Here is a 16,672-nt window from a genome sequence, read left to right as displayed (position 1 = left end):
TCTTTTCCCTTTTTTCACCCTACATGTACCACTTGGTTGTTGTGGGCATTGGCGGGGCATATGTTTCTTTCGGTTCACTTCAGTCAGTTACACGGCGACTTCAGGCGCCGACATGGGCGCATTTTCTCCAAGACATCGCACACTGTTCTGCTGGTTACGACGAGGAGCTATCTTCGCAAAATTTAGGTTGGTACGGCGGATCGTGTTTCTTTGGTCTTTGCTGTCTGAGCGTTAAAACAGCAAATATGAAGCCTCCTGTCATGTTATAAAATTGTAGATTATACTAGCTTTAGTTTAACTATAATCTTAATTTTATTAATGACATGAGGCGAATATTTCCCCCCCAGTTTTTCACCCTGCCCTGTTTCCTGGTTGGTTTCTTGGCCTCTGCTAGTGGTTAGCGGATTTTCTCCACGTTCCAAGTTGAGGTAGGTCTATTATTTGCCTTCCTGAGGGAGGTCAGAGTATGTTTTAAGGATTTTGTTCTGTCCTTGTTTATGGGTATTCATGTTTTTCACAGTACATTTCATTCTAGGTTGTACTGTTTTTAATTGATGATGGATATTCAGGTGTTCACAGTACATTTCATTCACTAATCAGTGTTTTTGACTCTGTTTATTTAATTTCAGCTTAATGGTTCATCTAATGGTCCAGGTTCAACATTTTCTGCAGGATAAAGCTCAAGATGTATGGTTTGACTAGGGTTCTTACATCCAGATCTTCTTTAGGATAAAGGTCAAGATTTCATCCACTGGCTCCACGTTACATTTCCGATTACGTCATCATCGTCTCAGTCATCGTATTATTATGTTTTTTTTTTTCTATTTCTTATTTTCTTTAGTAGTGTTTCGTTCATGTACTTTATTTGTCGCAGCACGAAAGAGTAAATAGTTGGTTGGGAGGAGCCTTTTATGGATTCCTTACTTTTTTGTCTTTGGTGTTTTTCTCTCTATGTTAATGTGCTGCTGTGGAGTTCTAGTAAAGAAAGACTTAAGCAAATATTCACATCCTGTCATTAATAAAACTAAGATTATAGTTACACTAAAGCTAGTATATGTCACGATTCCGGGGAACCCAACACGCTAACACACACACAGACACACACACAGAAAGAGTGCAGTACCGGTCCTTAGAGTGGCCGGGCTAAGCACACACAGAATAGTCAGGAGATAAGCCGAGTAAGGGGAAACAGAAAACAGAATAACGAGAAACAAGCTGAGGTCAAAGGGTAGGAGAAAGTCACAAAGTCAGTATAACAAGCCAGAGAGTACGTAACCAGAAAGCACAAGTTCACAATCAATACTATGAAGCAAAGACCACAACAGGGCACAGAAAGACAGGAAAGGTAAGTATTTAAATCCTAGCCTGAATCCTGATTGGCTAACCACCAATCAGTATTAACAAACACACGTGGGGGATATCTATACCCCCCACTGTGTTTGTTGCACTGTAGCTTTAACGCCGGGTCACGTGAGTGACCCCGGCGCTTAGATAATAGTGCCGGCTCCCAGCGTGCAGCGTTAGACATGCTGCCGCTGGGAGGAGGAGAGGAGGACGCGAGCGGCGTGTCAAGAGGAGAGGACGCCGCTCGCTTATCGGTAAGGGGAGAGGGGACCGCGGGCGGCGACGGACCGAGGGTGAGTGCTGCGAGAGGATTGCAGCCTCCCCTCACTGCCGCCCGCGGAGCCCTGACAGTATAATCTACAATTAATTATACAATATTGAAAATAGATATTAATATAGGCACATTTTATGTGTGTTAATTCTGCAAATGTCTTCACTAACAAGATAATGGATATTAATTTCAGATGATCTGTTCATCACGTCACGCACAACATATTATGTTTAGTATCAATTGTTGTTTTTATGTATGGCAGTTAGTGATTCCCGAACGGTTCGCTGGCGAATAGTTCTTGGCGAACATAGCTTGTTCGCGTTCGCCTCGGATGGCGAACATATGCAATGTTCGGTCTGCCCCCATTCGTCATTATTGAGGAAACTTTGACCCTGTACCTCACAGTCAGCAGACACATTCCAGCCAATCAGCAGCAGACACTCCCTCCCAGACCCTTCCACCTCCTGGACTGCATCCATTTTAGATTCATTCTGAAGCTGCATTCTTAGTGAGAGGAGGGACAGTGTGCTGCTGCTTATTTAAGAGGGAAATTGATAGCGAGGCTAGTGTATTCAGTGTCCACTACAGTCCTGAAGGACTCATCTGATCTCTGCTGTAAGGACAGCACCCCAAAAAGCCCTTTTTAGGACTAGAACATCAGTCTTTTTTTTTGTGTAATCTAATTGCAGTTGCCTGCCTGCCTGCCTGCCTGCCAGCATGTGTGTCAGGCTCACAGCGTATACTGTGCCCACTTGCCCAGTGCCACCACTCATATCTGGTGTCACAATAGCTTGCATTTAACAAAAAAAAACTTTTTGGACTGTAATATAATAGCAGTCAGTTTCCTTCACACGTGTGCGTTTCAGGGCCTGCCAGGGCACAGTGTCACACCAGTGCAACTCATATCTGGTGTAACAGTAGTGTACATTTAAAAAAAAAAATTATAATAATTTGACTGTAATAGATTGAATAGCAGTTAGTTGTCTGCCAGCGTGTGTGTCAGGCTCACAGCGTATACTGTGCCCACTTGCCCAGTGCCACCACTCATATCTGGTGTCACAATAGCTTGCATTTAACAAAAAAACACGTTTTGGACTGTAATATAATAGCAGTCAGTTTCCTTCACACGTGTGCGTTTCAGGGCCTGCCAGGGCACAGTGTCACACCAGTGCAACTCATATCTGGTGTAACAGTAGTGTACATTTAAAAAAAAATAATAATAATTTGACTGTAGTAGATTGAATAGCAGTTAGTTGTCTGCCAGCGTGTGTGTCAGGCTCACAGCGTATACTGTGCCCACTTGCCCAGTGCCACCACTCATATCTGGTGTCACAATAGCTTGCATTTAACAAAAAAACACGTTTTGGACTGTAATATAATAGCAGTCAGTTTCCTTCACACGTGTGCGTTTCAGGGCCTGCCAGGGCACAGTGTCACACCAGTGCAACTCATATCTGGTGTAACAGTAGTGTACATTGAAAAAAAATTTTTTTGACTGTAATAGATTGAATAGCAGTTAGTTGTCTGCCAGCGTGTGTGTCAGGCTCACAGCGTATACTGTGTCCACTTGCCCAGTGCCACCACTCATATCTGGTGTCACAATAGCTTGCATTTAACAAAAAAAAACTTTTGATCTGTAATATAATAGCAGTCAGTTTCCTTCACACGTGTGCATTTCAGGGCCTGCCAGGGCACAGTGTCACACCAGTGCAACTCATATCTGGTGTAACAGTAGTGTACATTTAAAAAATAAATAAAATTTTGACTGTAATAGATTGAATAGCAGTTAGTTGTCTGCCAGCGTGTGTGTCAGGCTCACAGCGTATACTGTGCCCACTTGCCCAGTGCCACCACTCATATCTGGTGTCACAATAGCTTGCATTTAACAAAAAAAACTTTTTGGACTGTAATATAATAGCAGTCAGTTTCCTTCACACGTGTGGGTTTCAGGGCCTGCCAGGGCACGGTGTCACACCAGTGCAACTCATATCTGGTGTAACAGTAGTGTACATTTAAAAAATAGGGATATGTCTCAGTCAGGCAGCATTACACACATGGACATAGGGTGTGATGATGATGATGTTGTACCCGCTGCTGCTTCCTTTGCTGAGTTGTCAGATACAAGTTACATAGTTACATAGTTACATAGCTGAAAAGAGACTTGCGTCCATCAAGTTCAGCCTTCCTCACATATGCTTTTGCTGTTGATCCAAAAGAAGGCAAAAAACCCAGTCTGAAGCGCTTCCAATTTTGCAACAAACTAGGAAAAAATTCCTTCTTGACCCCAAAAATAGCAGTCAGATGTCTCCTTGGATCAAGCAGCTATTACCCCACTAATTAGAAATTGTATCCCTGTATGTTATGTTTTTGCAAGTATTTATCCAATTGCAACTTAAACATCTGTATAGACTCTGACAAAACCACCTCTTCCGGCAATGAATTCCATATCCTTATTGCTCTTACTGTAAAAAAACCTTTTCTTTGCCTTAGATGAAATCTCCTTTCTTCAAGCCTAAATGTGTGACCTCGTGTCCTATTTATAGCCCTGTTTATGAATAGATTTCCAGATAATGGTTTGTACTGGCCCCGAATATATTTGTATAATGTTATCATATCCCCTCTAAGGCGCCGTTTTTCCAAACTGAAGAGATTTAAATTTTTTAACCTTTCTTCATAACTAAAATGCTCCATTCCTTTTATCAATTTTGTAGCTCGTCTCTGCACTTTTTCTAGTGCCATGATATCCTTCTTTAGAACAGGTGCCCAAAATTGCACAGCATATTCAAGGTGTGGTCTTACCAGCGATTTATAAAGAGGCAAAATTATATTTTCATCTCGAGAATTTATGCCCCTATTTATACATGAAAAAACCTTACTGGCCTTAGCAACGGCAGATTGACATTGCATATTGCTACCTAATTTGTTGTCTATAACAATTCCCAAATTCTTCTCGTGTGTGGTTATCCCTAGTTCACTACCATTTAGGGTGTAAATTGCTTGTGCATTCTTAACCCCGAAGTGCATAACTTTGCATTTTTCTACGTTAAATTTCATCTGCCATTTTAGTGCCCAGTCCCCCAATCTATCCAAATCCCTCTGAAGCAGGGCAATATCCTGCTCACATTTTATTTCTTTACAAAGTTTTGTGTCATCTGCAAACACTGATACATGGCTTTCAATGCCCATTTCAAGTTCATTTATAAATATGTTAAATAGAAGCGGTCCCAAAACAGAACCCTGAGGGACACCACTTACCACTTTTGTCCAGCTTGAAAATTTACCATTTATGACAACTCGCTGTACTCTATCCTTAAGCCAATGTTCTACCCAAGAACAAGAATATTCATCTAGACCAATTTCTTTTAGTTTGAAGTGAAGCGGTTGATGATGACGATGCGTCCGTGGATGTCACGTGGGTGCCCGCTAGAAGAGAAGAAGAACAGGGGGAAAGTTCAGATGGGGAGACAGAGAGGAGGAGGAGACGAGTTGGAAGCAGGGGGAGGTCGTCGCAAGGAGCTAGTGGCACAGTCAGACAGCATGCATCGGCACCCGCGGTCAGCCAGACAGCACGCCAATCAACGCATGCTGTTGCCACCACCAGAATGCCGTCATTGCAGAGCTCAGCAGTGTGGCATTTTTTTTTTGTGTGTCTGCCTCTGACAACAGCGATGCCATTTGCAACCTGTGCCAAAAGAAACTGAGTCGTGGGAAGTCCAACACCCACCTAGGTACAACTGCTTTGCAAAGGCACATGATCGCACATCACAAACGCCTATGGTATCAACACATGAGTAAAAGCAGCACACAAACTCAAAGCCACCATCCTCCTCCTGGTCCAGCATCTTCAGCCACATCAACCACTGCTGTCCTCTTTGCCCCCTCTCAACCATCCGCCACTCCGTCTCTCGCCTTGAGCAGTTCCTGCTCATCTGCCCACAGTCAGGTGTCTGTCAAGGACATGTTTGAGCGTAAGAAGCCAATGTCACAAAGTCACCCCCTTGCCCAGCGTCTGACAGCTGGCTTGTCTGAACTCTTTGCCCGCCAGCTTTTACCATACAAGCTGGTGGAGTCTGAGGTGTTCAAAACATTTGTAGCTATTGGGACACCGCAGTGGAAGGTACCCGGCCGAAATTTCATTGCACAAAAGGCAATCCCCAACCTGTACTCGATTGTGCAAAAGGAAGTAATGGCATGTCTGGCACACAGTGTTGGGGCAAGGGTCCATCTGACCACTGATACCTGGTCTGCAAAGCATGGTCAGGGCAGGTATATCACCTACACTGCACATTGGGTAAACCTGCTGACAGCGGCCAAGCATGGAATGCGTGGCTCTGCAGAGGAGTTGGTGACACCGCCACGACTTGCAGGCAGGCCTGCTGCCACCTCCTCTACTCCTCCTACTCCATCCTCTTCCATAACCTCCTCGGCTGAGTCCTCTTCTGCTGCTGCATCTTGCTCCACATTAATGGCACACCCCCAGTTCCCCAGGTACTATTCCACATCCCGGATACGGCAGTTTCACGCCGTCTTGGGGTTGACTTGCCTGAAAGATGAGAGTCACACCGCCCAGCACTCCTGTCCGCCCCGAACACACAGGTGGATCAGTGGCTGACTCCGCACCAACTGGAGATCGGCAAAGTGGTTTGTGACAACGGAAGAAATTTGTTGGCGGCATTGAATTTGGGCAAGTTGACACGTGTGTAATCTGATCGTACAACGCTTTGTGCTTAAGTACCCAGGCTTACAGGACATCCTGAAGCAGGCCAGGAAGGTGTGTGGCCATTTCAGGCGTTCCTACACGGCCATGGCGCACTTTTCAGATATCCAGCGGCGAAACAACAGTGAGGCGCTTGATTTGCGACAGCCCGACATGTTGGAATTCAACACTCCTAATGTTCGACCGCCTGCTCCAACAAGAAAAAGCCATTAACGAGTGCTAGGACAGCCTCTGCGGAGCTGTGAATTTTTTTGCCACATTACTGGACGCTCATGCGCAATGTCTGTAGGCTCATGCCTCCTTTTGAGGAGGTGACAAACCTAGTCAGTCGCACCGAAGGCACCATCAGCGACATCATACCATTTGTTTTCTTCCTCAAGCATGCCCTGCGAAGAGTGCTGGATCAGGCCGTAGATGAGCATGAAGAGGAAGAGTTGTGGTCACCATCACCACCAGAAACAGCCTTATCAGCATCACTTGCTGGACCTGCGGCAACGCTGGAAGAGGATTGTGAGAAAGAGGAGTCAGAGGAGGAATGTGGCTTTTAGGAGGAGGAGGAAGACCAACCACAACAGGCATCCCAGGGTGCTCGTTGTCACCTATCTGGTACCCGTGGTGTTGTACGTGGCTGGGGGGAAGAACATGCCTTCAGTGAGATCACTGAGGACGAGGAACGGGACATGAGTAGCTCGGCATCCAACCTTGTGCAAATGGGGTCTTTCATGCTGTCGTGCCTGTTGAGGGACCCTTGTATAAAAAGCTGAAGGAGAACGACCTGTACTGGGTGTCCACGCTACTAGACCCCCGGTATAAGCAGAAAGTGGCGGAAATGTTACCAAATTACCGCAAGTCGGAAAGGATGCAGCAGTTCCAAAATCAATTAAAAAGTATGCTTTACACAGCGTATAAGGGTGATGGCACAGCACAACGGGAATCTAACAGGGGAAGAGGTGAAAGTAATCCTCCACCTCCCATGACCACTCCGGCAAGGACAGGACGCTTTACAGACGTGTTGTTGAGGGAGGACATGCGGAGCTTTTTAAGTCCTACGCATCGCCACAGCCCTTCGGGGTCCACCCTCAGAGAACGACTCGACCGACAGGTAGCAGACTACCTCGCCTTAAGTGCAGCTATCGACACTCTGAGGAGCGAAGAACCCCTTGACTACTGGGTGTGCAGGCTTGACCTGTGGCCTGAGCTATCCCAATTTGCGATAGAACTTCTGGCCTGCCCCGCTTCAAGTGTCCTGTCAGAAAGGACCTTCAGTGCAGCAGGAGGCATTGTCACTGAGAAGAGAAGTCGCCTAGGTCAAAAAAGTCTAGATTACCTCACCTTTATTAAGATGAATGAGGGATGGATCCCGAAGGGACTGACAGTGGGCAATACATTCGACTAAAAAAGGCCTGATGAGGGAGACTACTTAACACACCACTCCTATCTGGTGGCACATTAGATTACACGCGCAGTGCCCCACATTTGAAGTAGGAGGACCAACTGATAGGAATAGTACTACTTAACACACCTTATAACAACTCAGAGAGAGGCAATGCATAGAGAGGAGTCTGAAGAAGTGGAGTCAGAGGAGGAAGGTGGCTTTGAGGAGGTGGAAGACCAAACACAGCAGGCGTCCCAAGGGGCTTGTTGTCACCTTTCGGGGACCCTTGGTGTTGTACGTGGCTGGGTGGAGGAAGAGACCTTCAATGACATCAGTGAGGACAAGGAACGGGACATGGCTAGCTTGGTATCCAATCTTGTGCAAATGGGGAGTTTGCGGTTGTGCAAATGGACTGTTTGCGGTTGTTTGCGGTGCGTTAAACGGGGAGTTTGGTCTGTCACTGTGAAGCGGGCGTAACCCTTGCACTACCTGATGTTTTAAAGCACGTGATTCCAAACAATTTAGGAATGTTAGGTGATTTATGCCCTTTATGGATTAAAACCAGACTCTGCATCAACTATGTAATTTTCCATGGGAGTTTTGCCATGGATCCCCCTCCGGCATGCCACAGTCCAGGTGTTAGTCCCCTTGAAATAACTTTTCCATCACTATTGTGGCCAGAAAGAGTCCCTGTGGGTTTTAAAATTTGCCTGTCCATTGAAGTCTATTGCAGTTCGCCCGGTTCGCCCGTTCGCGAACATTTGCCGAAATTCGCGTTTGCCATTTGCGTTCGCCAAAATTTTATGTTCGTGACATCACTAATGGCAGTCTTTGCATTGTTAGCAATTTTTGCTTCACCCAAATATTGTGTAGAGTTGCACTTCGGCGTAAAGAATACACAAGCAACGTATACCCTTAATGGAAGCGAATTAGGGATAACAGCACACGAAAAGGACTTGGGAATTGTTATAGACAACAAACTATGCAACAATGTGCAATGTCAATCAGCAGTGGCCAAGGACAGTAAGGTATTGTCATGCATGAAAAAGGGCATTCATTCTCGGGACGATAATATCATTTTGCCTCTTTATAAATCACTGGTAAGACCACATTTTGAATATGCTGTGCAATTGTGGAAACCTGTTCTAAAGAAGGATATTATGGCACTAGAAAAAGTGCAGAGGCGGGCTACAAAATTAATAAAAGGAATGGAACATATCAGCTATGAAGAAAGGTTAACAAATTTAAACCTATTTAGTTTAGAAAAACGTCGCCTGAGAGGGGATATGATAACATTATACAAATATATTCGGGGCCAATTCAAACCATTGTGTGGAAATCTATTCACAAACCGGACTTTACATAGGACACGAGGTCATGCGTTTAGACTGGAAGTAAGAACATTTCTTCTAAGGCAAAGGAAAGGTTTTTTTTTAATGTAAGAACAATAAAGATGTGGAATTCTCTGCCTGAAGAAGTGGTTTTATCAGAGTCCATACATGTTCAAACAGCTACTAGATGCATACTTGCGAAAACAGAATATTCAAGGATATAATCTTTTAATGTAGGGTAATAACTGCTTGACCCAAGGATAAATCTGACTGCCATTCTGGGGTCAAGAAAGATTTTTTTTCCTAGCTTGTTGCGAAATTGTGCTTCAAACTGGGTATTTTGCCTTCTTTTGGATCGACAGCAAAAAACAAATGTGAGGAAGCCTGAACTTGATGGACGCAAGTCTCTTTTCAGCTATGTAACTATGTAACTATGTAGAACAATGGATAACTAGAAAAGCTACAATTTCTGGGGAAATTGTGTGAAGTGTTCTTGCCTCCATCAGTAGTCTACAACTAGAGTGGGCAGAGTAACTGTTAGTATTTATTTATATAGCACATTTAATTGCAATGTTGTTGCCCAAAGTGCTCCACAGTTACATTAAAACATACAGTTATAAAAACATTAGCAGGTGTAAAAGGCTTTGTCTATGACATCACTTGCTGCTGCAGCCTGGCACAGGTCAGAGTATTTTTGCGGTTGCCATCTTCAAATGGTCATATTTTAAAAACCATAAATCCTACAGCGAAGAGCTTTATATTGTGAGAATCACAAGACCAAGACCTACATTTTTATGTATAGTATGTCTCTGAAGTATTAAAAATGAAGGCACAGTCGCAGTTTAGAAATTGCCCTTCAAATGTGAGCTTTGCAGAGTGGAGTTTCAATGAATGTCAATGGACGGCATGAGTTGCAAACAAATGGTCATATTACGAAACATTTGCGGACATTTTTAGTGGCAGCAGGGATAGCTGAACGTTTTGATATACGATTTGTGTAGGTGGGTCTGAAAATGAGGGAGTGGTGGCAGTTTAGAAATCATGTCCTGATTTTTCAGCTTTTGCCAGCTCCCACTCTAGCTTTGCCATTCATTCCTATGGGACAAATTTCGCCACAAGAACGACGATATTCCGTGAACCATTCGGCGAAACGTTCCACAAAGTAATAGCAATCCGATCGGGAACAATCTGCACGTTTTGGTATAATTTTGTCTATGTAGTGTAAAAACTGTGGGAGGAGTTAGGGTGGCAAATTTGGCTATAATAATATATATGTGAGATAACAGTAAGTGGTCTTGCTATGCAAGAACACTTAATAAGTGATCCAATGCACATGCTGTATGGTATATGTTATAAATCAAAAATACAAATAAAATATAAATAATCAAGAGTTTATTGTTGCTTAGTAATGGTTATTTTTAGACTTATTCTTGTAACCTTCTTGTATCCAAACTTCTTGTCTAGTATTGATTCTATATTTTTGTTCTTGTATTTAATTCTTGGATTATGTGGATTATCCCCAACATTAATGTTTAAGGCTTTGAAAACCCTCTGACTGCACTTTTTAGTGCCTTTTTGTTCTTTTTAGGAACGTGAGCCTAGTTTCCTTTTCATATATATTTTCCAGTCATACAGCTCTGGCTGCCTTCCTGATTTAGCACATGGTACTCATAATATTTCAGAAAATATTAACTTGGAGCTTTTTTAGCCTAAGATTACATTGTCACTTGCCAGGTTTCCCAGCAGCCAGTGCATATTCACACATATTTTTGCATCCTAGCAACCAGTCTGTTACTTATGGCAATGAAAAGGATTGGGAAACCATATTAGAGTTTGTCAGCCGCCCACTTCCTGGTGGTAGCTTCTTGCCTAAGGCATTTGGATGTACTTCTATCTGCACACATGCTCTTTTTATACTATGAAAGGCATGTACAGCTGCTACTATAGAAACCTTGTGCCACAGGTCTAGAGGCCATTGTGTGCTTTACCAAGTAGCACTTCATATATCCTGTTGATCTATTTTTGTGGCTCTGCTTATTCATCTATCCCAGGCATACGCAACCTTCGGCACTCCAGATGTTTTGGACTACACTTCCCATGATGCTCTGCCAGCATAATCGGTGTAAGAGCAATATGGGGGATGTAGTCCACAACAACTGGAGTGCCGAAAGGTTGCCTATCCCTGATCTATCCTAAGTATGTCCTTGTTTGATCTTGTGTGATCCTTTCCATTCCTGGTAACTGCCTTCACCTGTCTTTGGCTTATCTTCTACTGTCCTATCTTCTACTGTGTTCGCAAAAGTTCATGGTGGATTATTTGCAAGTCTATGACTGGACATACCATTTTTTGTGTATTTTTTTTTTTGTTATACATTCCCCAAAGACAATTTTTAATAAAACAGAAACAGATATATTTTGAAATATTGTACATAAAATCTTTTACATATAAAAAGAAGTGAATTCTGTTGAATTCTCGAAAGTAAACGATCTCTATATAATGTTGAGTGATTATCTGACATTGACGTGGTCAGTGAAAAACAGATTTTCTTTGGTTCACATTTGAGGATTTATGTCGTTGTGAGGATTCCTTTACTTTCCTGATGGTGAAGAGCCTTCCATTCCTTTAAAATAAACTGATCACTCAAACTTGTAAGGTGGTTTCTAGTGACGAAGAGATTACAGAGGTGTCTATGAAATCGCTTGTCACAAAATATGCCATTGATGATAAACTGCATAGTCGGCTACACCTGGTCCTCTCATTGTCAATACAGTAGTACTCATTTTCTATATATGAGTTTTATGTCAATTTTGTTAGAGATTGATTTCAAATCTTTGTAATATGCGAACACTGCAAAATAAGAAATTGCCCTCTTTCTATAGAGCAAGGCAAGATCAGAGCTCTATTTTGATCCCATACTATTTACATGGAGCAGGCAATGGCCAATTTAAATTAAAAACATTCTAATACCTCTATATAAGTGTTGATATCCCTTAGAATTTATGTTGAGGCTCTGATGCAATATGATGTTGGCATTAGTTAATACCTGGTGTATCATAGGTCATATCATAGCATAGATTTACATGGATTGCATACACACTTGGGGTGGCAATATAATGAGAATCATGAGCAAAGAAATGGAATTATTATTCCAGTTACAAAAAATCCCAGTGTGGCACAGATCAAGACTGGGAGCCAGGAGACCTGTGTGATGAATGTAATAGGGGAGATATAACAGTATGAAATAATCACTCAATTGCTCAATGACATTAACATGCACAGCTAGATCTCTTTGACATTGGAAAAAAGGATCAGAGCCCCAGGCACACTGATATATTATTGCTTGTTTTACGCCTACATGACACCTGCAGATTCCTTATAAACTTCTCTATTCTGTCCAGGAATTTGTTTCCAGAGCGATCAAAAGAGATACATGCCTGCTTTACTAAAACTACACTGCAATCCTATTTATTTTTCAGAATAATGGAAACAAAGCATTAAGTCATGTGACTGTACAACAAACATATAAAAACTTGTTCATTTTTTGTTACCAAATTTAAGATCTCCAGTTGAAAATATTAATTTGAATAATGGATAGATAGACAGACATATACAGGATAAATACACAGAACATATATATATACTTTCATTGTGCTCTTTTTTTACCATGCACGTAATAACACACATACTCTTTATTCAAAATTGCCATATTAAGTGCTATTTCACATTTTACTTTTTTTCAAATCACTGAATATTTTTATATTTTTTGTGTCAATTAATTTATAGTTGCCAACTGAAAACATTAAAAATGTGTTTACATTTTTAGTATACTTAGGCATCGAATGTATACATTTCATGTGTGTTGCAAATAATAAAATAAAAAAAATACAAATAAAACGTAGTGAAGCTTAGAAGAGGTATGATAAACTAGCATTGTAACATGATAAATTAGTGATGCTGTCAAAATCCACACTGCATACCTCAGCACAGCACATAATGTAGCACTTCTGCAGCAGGGTAGGTTCCAATACCTAATCTTTGACATCAGAATTAAGTCATTTAGTAACACGATAAACCATTAGAGAGCAAATTGAAATCGAAAGAAATACATCCTCTAAGGAGGATTCAAAGTAGATTACATTTTAACAATAACATATCTGAATTCTATTAAAACAGTGTAAAATTCTCGATCAGTAAAGGAGGTATCAAATAAGCATGGCAGGTGTTGATGATGCAAATGAAATAGATGACAGATGGCTGGTAGCACGATCACTCACTGTATGTGTATAATAGATAGCAGTAATAAAATCCCTCTGTGCATTTGTGTGTTTCTCTGCACCAAAAACTTTATAAATATCTTGGGAAAGGTGCTTGTTGGAATCATATCTTACCATTTTTGTTATTTAGAGGCCTTAGATCTCCTAGGTCTGCTTAATTTTTGCAAACACTGGTTATTTTGTTCTTTAATTGTGATAAAAGATTACATTCCCAAGTCATGCTGTAGTCATAATACTCTAAATTCTGGAATTAAATAATGTTAAAAATTATTTGCTAGGGAAATTAATATAAATAAAAAAAACAAAGTTTTATAGTGATTGTGAGTTGCTAAATATTTAAAATATATATTGTGCAAACATGAGTGTTTATTCTATGTGGACAATTAGATACAGAGTTATTTCACAACACGAGAAGGCTGGGAACTCCCAGCCTAAAGGTAACTGCAGTCAAATAACCTTTTAATTGGACTATAAAATAATTTAGTAGAGAGTGCACCATGATCACGTGTGTACAACATCCATCAGGTCTTATAGATTAACTGCCTAGAAACTGTTTGTAAAGAATGCAGAAATGTGGAGGACATGCAATTGGAGATCAAAACAATATTGTATTTGCTAGTCTGATTCTAGTAAGCATAGCGTCAGGATTGGGAGGGGGAGACAGATGGCATCTGGGCATCTTACTGAGCATTTTTCAAGAAACACTTGCAATAATGCTCAAAAATGCTTGTTTGGCATACCGTGCATTGGAGATCTATATAGAATATATGCAAATTTGTAAAAAACAAGAGTACATATCAAATATTATATATATTTACAGGCTTTAGAAATATGTATTTTCACCTTATTAGCACCTACATGTATGTATGCATTTTACATTATTAGCATCTATATAAATCAAATTGGTATAGATTATTTTAATTGAAAATCCCAAATAAGTAAAGAATATTTTAATAGAAATATTATTTTAAGTTATACTTAGGGAGCAATGTACCACTTTAAACAAATGGATATGGGATCTTGGAGGGATTGCTCAGGGTTGCCCTTTTGGTTTTTTAATTTTTTTTTACCCTTTTACTTCTTCTCTCCTGATTTGTGCATAATGGTTTCCTTGACAATGGTTAGTTTATTTACTTGTCTTGCTCTGGCCTGAATAGTATTGTTAACTCTGTTACTTCCTTATTGTATCTAAGAGTTAAGCCAGATCCAAATCCTGTAGTATGCCTATTTATCATAATTACTTTGCCTTTGGTAGGTTGCTGACATATCGTGCTGAGGATCACCTCCAATTCGTGACAATACAAAGTTGTACGTAATTACATAATCATAGAGACTTTCAAAATTACTGAAATTTATCATGTTTACCTTTTCGGATATTTCATGTTGTCTGCTGTTAATGCAAAGTGAGGTAAAAATCTATTTTGAAATTATTTACAATTTTACCACAAACTGGGAAAAATCCTTCTTGGCTCCAAAATGGCAGTATAATTTGTCATTGGATCCACAAGCTGTTACCCCATATATTGTCTTTAATGTTCTTACTATAATGAAAATGTTCCTCTGTTATAGATTAAATGTAATTTCTTAAAAGCTAAATAGGTTTATATAACAGTTGGTATAACTTAACCCCTTAAGGAACCAATGGTGATCAATGTCATAAATAAAAATCTACTTTTTAACGATCCTATTCAACAAATATTCAACTCACAAATAATGGTGAAAACAAGCTTAATTATTATTATTATTACTATTATTATTATTGCAACCCAAGTTATTTTTAACATCACCTAATTGTTGAAGTAAGTCTAGAAAATGAATTTGCAGTTAAACTGCAATTAGAACTGCAACTAGAAAAGGTACAATTTCTGGGGAAATTGTGTGAAGTGTTCTTGCCTCCACCAATAGTCTACAACTGGATTGGGCGGAGTAACTGTTATTATTTATTTATATAGCTTGAAAATGAGGGAGTGGTGGCAGTTTAGAAATCATGTCCTGATTTTTCAGCTTTTGCCAGCTCCCACTTGAACATTTTGCTATTGAACATTTGCCATTCATTCCTATGGGACCAATTTTGCCACAAGAATGACGATATTCCGTGAACCATTTGGCGAAACGTTCCACAAAGTAATAGCAATCCGATCGGGAACAATCCGCACATTTCGGTATATTTCTGTCTATGTAGTGTAAAAACTGTGGGAGGAGTTAGGTTGGCAAATTTGGCTATAATAATAATAATAATAACTAGAAAAGCTACAATTTCTGGGGAAATTGTGTGAAGTGTTCTTGCCTCCACCAGTAGTCTACAACTGGAGTGGGCGGAGTAACTGTTATTATTTATATAGCACATTTAAGTGCAACGTTGTTGCACAGTTACATTAAAACATACATTTATAAAAACATTAGCAGGTGTACAAAAGGCCCTGTCTATGACATCACTTGCTACTGGTGTACAGGTCAGAGTATTTTGGCGGTTGCCATCTTCAAACGGTCATATTTTAAATACTATACATCCTACATCGAAGAGCTTTATATTGTGAGAATCACAAGACCCAGACCTACATTTTGATGTATAGTATGTCTCTGAGATATTAACAATGAAGGCACAGTCGCAGTTTAGAAATTGCCCTTCAAATGTGAGCTTTGCAGAGTAGAGTTTCAATGAATGCCAATGGACGTCGTGAGTTGCAAACAAATGGTCATATTGTGAAAACTATCAGGACTATGGCTTAGCTGTGGACATTTGTAGTGGCAGCAGGGATAGCTGAACGTTTTGATATAAGATTTGTGTAGGTGGGCCTGAAAACGAGGGAGTGGTGGCAGTTTAGAAATCATGTCCTGATTTTTCAGCTTTTGCCAGCTCCCACTCTAGCTTTGCCATTCATTGCTATGGGAGAAATTTCGCCACAAGACGACGATATTCCGTGAACCATTCGGCGAAGCGTTCCACAAAGTAATAGCAATCCGATCGGGCACAATCCGCACGTTTTGGTATATTATGGTCTATGTAGTGTAAAAACTGTGGGAGGAGTTAGGGTGGCAAATTTGGCTATAATAATAATAATATATATCTGAGATAACATTAAGTGGTCTTGCTATGCAAGAACACTTAATAACTAGAAAAACTACAATTTCTGGTGAAATTGTGTGAAGTGTTCTTGCCACCACCAGTAGTCTACAACTGGAGTGGGCGGAGTAACTGTTATTATTTATTTATATAGCACATTTAATTGCAACGTTGTTGCCCAAAGTGCTTCACAGTTACATTAAAACATACATTTATAAAAACATTAGCAGGTGTACAAAAGGCCCTGTCTATGACATCACATGCTGCTCCAGCCTGGCCCAGGTCAGAGTATTTT

The sequence above is a fragment of the Pelobates fuscus genome, chromosome 4 (assembly GCF_036172605.1).
Source record: "Pelobates fuscus isolate aPelFus1 chromosome 4, aPelFus1.pri, whole genome shotgun sequence".
NCBI classification, from domain to species: Eukaryota; Metazoa; Chordata; class Amphibia; order Anura; family Pelobatidae; genus Pelobates; species Pelobates fuscus.
The sequence above is the reverse complement of the archived record's forward strand: the minus strand, read 5'-3'. Positions refer to the sequence as shown.